Raw genomic sequence first — 6,746 nt, 5'->3', positions numbered from 1 at the left:
CCGTTTGCTTTCCGTCATTCTCTCTTTTTTTTTTTTAAATATATATATATAATATTTTCCAAACAGAAGAGAAAAAGAAGAATGTTCACTGCACACTGTCTAACTGATTATATCTCCTAACAGAGGAAAGAAAGTTTTGACAGCGTGTGTGAAACACACAGAAACAGAATCGCTCTGAAAAAAGAGTTTCTGACGACACCTGGTGACGTATCCATTTATAGCCTGGCCTCAGGTGCATCTAATGATTACATCAGCCGAGGCTATAAATTCCGGTCAATGTTCATTGACGTGTTTCACACATTATTTCAGCTTGGCTCACAGCAAGAGCTTTTCCCCTAGCGCTTAGCAGCGCAACATCGTAGTGAAGCCTTTTGTAAAGGGAACATTCAGGCAATGTTCAAACAAATAATTACGGTAGATTTTAAGAGAAAGTTTGAACTATGTTCTCTGAACAAGGGTCATTTTTCATGAAAATCAAGTCAGGTCAAGTTGCCAAATGTTTTTGGAGGAGGTTGTTATACATGTGACATGTTGTAACATTGAAATGCATAATTTATACAATTTTCTCAAACAATTTTTGACCAAAACAAAAGTGTGATAAGTTTTGAATGATACCTTATATATTTTTGCTTTTATATCTCCGAAAACTCATTTCTTTCGGCAATTCTTTACGGACTAGCTAGCCCAGGGGTAACAAACTTCAAGGTTGGGAGGGTTACTTTTTAAATGTATTCCACTACAGATTACAGAATACATGCTATAAAATGTCATTTGCAACGTATTTCATTAGATTACTCAAGGTCAGTAACAATACATTCTCTGAAAAACCTAAATATCTTATGCAGTGTTGTTTCTAAAACAAGATCAATCAAACTGACTTTTTAGATATTTTTACAGGAAAACAACTAAAATTATTATCAAGAATACGATTTTTACCCTAATATCAAAAGTCTTACTAGAAAAAAGAAATTATGATCCAACGTGAATTTTCTTGAAAAACAAACACAACCCCAATTCTGAAAAAGTTGGGACATTATGAAAAATGCTAATAAAAACAAAAAGTAGTTATTTGTATATTATATTCACCCTTTGCTATATTGAAAGCTCCACAACTAAACATTAAATTATGTTTTACTTTGTGAATTTCATTGTTTTTTGGAAATGTCCAGTAATTTAAAAATCAGATGATTGCAACAAAAAAGTTGGTACGGTCGAGTGTTTACCACTGTGAAACATGTTTTCTTCTAATAACACTTATTAAGCATTTGGGCACTGAAGACACGAGTTTGTAAAGTTTAGAAAGTGGAATTTCCCCCATTCACCCATTATGAAAGTCTTTAGATACACAAAGCTGCACAATGGTCATGTTCGCTACAAAAGAGCGATCATTCCCAAACTTTGCACATGCTATCGGCGCCTTCCCATGAGACACATATTACGGATTTGTGTGCCTAGCCCCAGGGGAACCCAATTTATTAGAGTAAAACCATGGTAAATTGACATAGGCTTAGAGAAAATGAGTACCTCAAAGGCTGCCATTTTGACTACTATGGAGCGATCGTTCCCAAACTTTGAACACGCAATCGGGGTCTTCCCATGAGAAACATATTACAGTTTTATGTGCCTAGCCCCAGGGGAACCCATTTTATTAGAGTAAAAACATGGTCAATTTAGATAGGCCTAGGGTCAGGGTTAGGGGTTAGAGGAGAGAGAGGGGGGTGGGGGAGGAGGATGAGGTGAGGGGGAGGATGAGGGGGAGTGGGAGGGGAGGAGGGGGAGGATTAGGACAGGGGAGGTGGAAGGGAGATGAGGAGGAGGATGAGGGGGAGTGAGAGGGGAGGAGGATGAGGAGAGAGAGGGGGGTGGGGGAGGAGGATGAGGGGGAGTGGGAGGGGAGGAGGATGAGGAGAGAGAGGGGGGTGGGGGAGGAGGATGAGGGGGAGTGGGAGGGGAGGAGGATGAGGAGTAGGGGGGGGGGAGTAGGAGAGTGGAGGTGGAAGGGAGACGAGGAGGAGGAGCATGAGTCACATCGTGAGCAGGTTTGACTGGATTTAAAAGTAATGTTGCTTTGCAATAGTTTTATTAGAGATAGCAGACAGTATCACAGAAAGCAAGTTACAGAGTTACAATGGCACAAAATCAGTGATCACAAAATCTAATCCAGTTCATACAATAGACTTTGTCTTGAATGCGTCACATGACCGTCACTGGAAATGAAAAACAGCTCTACCGTATGCACTTCAGAGTGTTTGAAGGTGAACACACTTGTAAGAATGTTCACAATGAAAGTTACAATTGCAGAGATGCTGTTTGCACATCTGGAGCTGCTTGTGGTGCTGGTGTTTACTGTGTTCTTGACACTCTGTGTTAGAAATGTGATATCATCAGGAAGTAGAAACAGATTCTAAAGTCGTAGAAATGATGCAGATGTGTGTTGATTGTAATATAGACAGAGGATTGTCATTAACAGTGTCATTCACATTCAATCAGGTGAGCAGTTATGTGTGTGCTTACTTGTGTATCTTTAGTAATGCAAATGTTTAGTCATGTATTTTTAAATGCATATTTCCAATAAATAATTGTAGTTGTTTATGCAAATGTTTAGTAATATTTTGTGTATTTTCAACAATTTCTGTAATTCTTATTTCAGTTATTGGAATCTGATATGATTGACAACATGTTAATGTCTGTGTGTTTCAGGCAGGTTGTACACTCAGGTATTTTACTAAACGTGGAAGAGTTTTCATGAAAGGTCTAATTACAAACGCAGTCTCACTAACACACAGAACACTGCTGCCGTCACATCTGTCTCCTGTGAATGACAATTCACTGACTTCAATCATTGCCAAGCGATAGCAGAGATACAGAATCATTTAGCGGGAAAGAATACACCTGCTTCTTTATTTGAAGTTCATACAATAGTTGTTTCCTTGATTGCAGTTAGTATTACACTGAAGCACACCATTACGTTTGTAGCACCTGCTAATAATAAACCCTATATTAGCAATCTCACCAAATTTCTGTCTCCTATCATTCCGGGGATACAAATAAACAAAATACTGCTGCACATTCCCCAAGTTGCGCCAGTTATTAAATGGCGCAGCACCCAGTCTGTTAACAATATTACAATCTTCATTATTGCTAAGACATTTCTCTAAACACGGGGCGTTTGTGGTGAAGAATATCACACAGCCTCCACCTTGGAGGATTCGATTACCATTAGCCTGAAACCTCACAGCAGGGCTCTGTTGATTTATATCAGAAGAGAATAACAGTTTGAATTCACTGCATCTTTTACGTTCTATAGCTGTGCCACGAGGATCAGGTCTGGCAGCAATGTAGTTATCATTAACATTGATATTTGTAGGATTTGCTGGGATATCATCTCTACTGTATTCCACGTCACCAGTTCGACACTCGCTGGGGGTTAGAGCTAAGAGGAATGAAAACTGCAAGTATTTCTCATCTGGCGTCAAGTGTGGAATCAAATCGACAAATCTGAAAAACAAAATGGAAACATATCAGAGAGAGGAGGGGCAGGAAATAGAGGAGGGATTGAATGTGGGTGGATGAGAGGGGGGTGGGAGATGTGGAGATTGAGGGGAGGGGAGAAGAGATGGGAGTGGGTGGGGCGGTGGAAGATAGGGAAGGTGGAGGGGAGGAGGGGTGAAGGGAGGTTGGAGGAGTGGGAGGCTGGAGAGGAGAGGATTTAGGAGGGGTGGAGTGTGGAAGAGGAGGGTGGAGATGGAGGTGGAAGGGGTGGAGATGGAGGGAGCAGAGTTAGGATAATACCATGCATTAATAAATCAGATTCCCTACAAACTGTAAACTCACTCTTGTACAATCTTCCTCATTGAGAACTCTGTCAATATTTCAGAGTATCCTGTGTCAGTCAGAACACACAGCAACAGCAGCGTACACAAACACAGCTTCATTGTCAACACTCTGAAACTGGAACAACATAAAACAAGTGAGAGAAAAAATCCTGCTGCAACTTTAAACATGAATAACTTTGTAGGGATGAAAACTTAAATTCTACAGATCAGTCCATAGTTTTAATAAAGTATATCAGCAAGCTAATTGTCCTATCATATTCCCATATGCAGTTTAAAATGTTTGCTTTATACTAGTGTTATCTCTAGTACCGTACTTAGAACTGACATTTCTATTGTGCTAGAATAGAGTTTTACTCAACGGAAAACAGCATATGAAAACAGAACTGATAGCATAATCCTAGACTGAAGAAAGTTACTGTATATATATATTGTAAATGCAAAGTAATAAATAATAATGAATTCTTACCGTCTACTTCATTTCTTTTCTCTTCTGTCTCTCTGTTGTTTTGCACGTTCTTTTTATACTGTTCTTCAGGGGAGGGGAGTTGGGAGTGGTGGAGAAACAAACTGTAAACTCACTCTTGTACAATCTTCCCCATAGATAACTGTGTAGATAACAGAGTTTACATGTTCTCCCCAACGAGTTCACATTGTGGGTTTTCTACGGGTACTCCGTTTACTCCCACAGTCCAAAGACATGTTGTTCAGGTCGATTGGTCAATATAAATTACTGTGTGTGAGTGTGTGTGTGTGTGTGTGTGTGTGTGTGTGTGAGTGTGAGAGAGAGAGAGAGAGTGTGTGTGAGTGTGTGTGATTGTGACTGTGAGTGTGTGTGTGAGTGTGTGTGAGTGTGTGTGTGTGTGTGAGCGTGTATTTATCACTTTGTGGGGACCAAATGTCCCCATAAGGATAGTAAAACCCGAAATTTTTGACCTTGTGGGGACATTTTGTCGGTCCCCATGAGGAAAACAGCTTATAAATCACACTAAATGATGTTTTTTGAACATGTAAAAATGCAGAAAGTTTTCTGTGAGGGTTAGGTTTAGGGGTAGGGTTAGGTTTATCAAAAAAATGGAACAGATCTAATCGATACTTAAGGATTGATCCGTCCATCCATAGTTCACAGAACGATTATACTGAGAGTCTTGAGATCGTTTATTCAGAGTTTATTCATCTAGCTTTGTGCAACTATTAAAAACACTAAATAAACACTAAACTGAACATGGAGAACCTGACACTAGTACCACAACGAGTGACATATTTCATGCTAAAATATTTTTATCTACAGAAGGATGAAGAAAACTTACTTGATGGTGTAAATCGCAGTTACTTTGACCAGATTATGAGACGTGCAGCTCAGTGGTGAGAAGATCTGTGCTCATGTTAGAGTTTGAAACATTATAAATAGGTCAAATATTCCCTCCCTTCACTTGATTAGAATATTACAATAAACAAACACACCCACAAATGTAAATCTGTATCCTGTTTCCTGTAAGACAGTGTAGGGCGATTACTTCAAATAAACAGACTGCAGTAGAAATACAATAAATGAACATAGAATGATAAACAACACATGCATACAATATGTCAAAACTCAGTGTGTTCACATTCACTATATTTTATGTGAAAAAATAATATTAGTATTTGTGCTGCAAATATAAAGACATCATTACCATACTATAGAGACATGTCAACTCATTTGACTTCTTTAAAGAGAACACATACATCATTATAAAAAATCATATGGGATTTCTGTATTGATCAGATGTATTACACACTTGACCAGAAGGGGAAAGCTTGTGACCATATTGATACAGGAGTTCAGTTTGCACCTGCGTGTGACTGCGTGTCGTCTATATTTGTCTCGAGCCATTCTGATATAATACACTGAGAGACACACTCATGATGTATGATTACTTTTCCTGTAAACCAGAGCTATTCCTGTAAAACTGTTGTTCTTTGTTTCACTTTAGTAGAAAATGTCTTTGGTTACACATGTATCCTTAATACTGTAAAATGAGGTAATGTCTCGGGTTACTTAAGTGTAACCCTTTTTCCCTGAAAAAAGAGGAAAAAGAGACGCTGCGCTGGAAAATGCTTTGGGAACAACTTGATGTGTGACCAGCTGAGAATATGTGCGCAACACGTCAATGAACACTGACTGGAATTTATAGCCTCTGCCGGTGTCATCATTGGATGCACCTGCAGCAGGGCTATAAATAGATGTGTCACAGGCGCGTCGTCGGGTATTTTGTCTGAAGAGCAGTCCTGGGACATCCCAGTGTGGCAATGAAGCGCAGCATCTCGTTCCGCTTTTTTCAGGGAACAAGGGTTACACTTAAGTAACCCGAGTTCCCTTTTCAAAAAGCTACACTTCTGATGCTGCGCTGGAAAGCGCTTTGGGAACGAGAATACCCACGCCGCCACACTGTGTGTAGTGTGCTCACAAGAGCGTGAGAGGTCTCAGACATGAGCTTGAGATGTCGACTCAAGGACGTAAGAGCCTGGAGTGGCATGAACATCTAAACTATAAAATCTGATGAATGTGTGCGGCGAGGACCAGCCTGCCGCATCACAAACCTGCTGCAGAGGGACACCTCTAGCCAAGGCTTTGGAGGAGGTGACCCCTCTGGTAGAGTGAGCCCTGATACCTATTGGCGAAGCTTGACTGCGCGCCTCATAGGCCAGGGCAATAGCGTCCCTCACCCAATGCGACATAGTCTGACTTACGCCACTGACTTACGCCACTGGCTAGTGCGGTGGACATAAGTCTGAAGGGCACAGACTGGACAAAGTCTGTGAAGTCTTTCCTGCTCTGGCATTGCAAACGGCGGGGAGCAGAAGGCTTCGAGAGTGACCGGGTGTAAGGTCAAGAAAGGTACCTTAGGCAGGTAATCAGGGTGAGGATAC

General features: G+C 40.6%; 1 long non-coding RNA gene across 3 annotated transcripts; it reads right to left on the bottom strand.

Moving 5' to 3' along the window:
• Positions 1-2,030: 2,030 nt before the first annotated feature.
• On the bottom strand, positions 2,031-5,213 carry LOC127647613 (uncharacterized). Of its 3 annotated transcripts, none has more exons than XR_007971076.1 (4): positions 5,144-5,213; positions 4,303-4,441; positions 3,835-3,951; positions 2,031-3,498 (listed from the first exon to the last, which is right to left on the bottom strand). It is a non-coding gene; the product is annotated as an uncharacterized LOC127647613 (long non-coding RNA). The 3 variants fall into 3 exon arrangements; XR_007971077.1 differs by having other exon boundaries at positions 4,303-4,360; XR_007971075.1 differs by having other exon boundaries at positions 2,032-3,498; positions 4,303-4,365; positions 5,144-5,211.
• Between the last annotated feature and the right edge of the window lie 1,533 nt (positions 5,214-6,746).

Source organism: Xyrauchen texanus, chromosome 8 (genome assembly GCF_025860055.1).
Source record: "Xyrauchen texanus isolate HMW12.3.18 chromosome 8, RBS_HiC_50CHRs, whole genome shotgun sequence".
Lineage (NCBI taxonomy): Eukaryota > Metazoa > Chordata > Actinopteri > Cypriniformes > Catostomidae > Xyrauchen > Xyrauchen texanus.
Note: the sequence above shows the minus strand (reverse complement) of the source record. Positions and strands in the feature narration are given on the sequence as shown.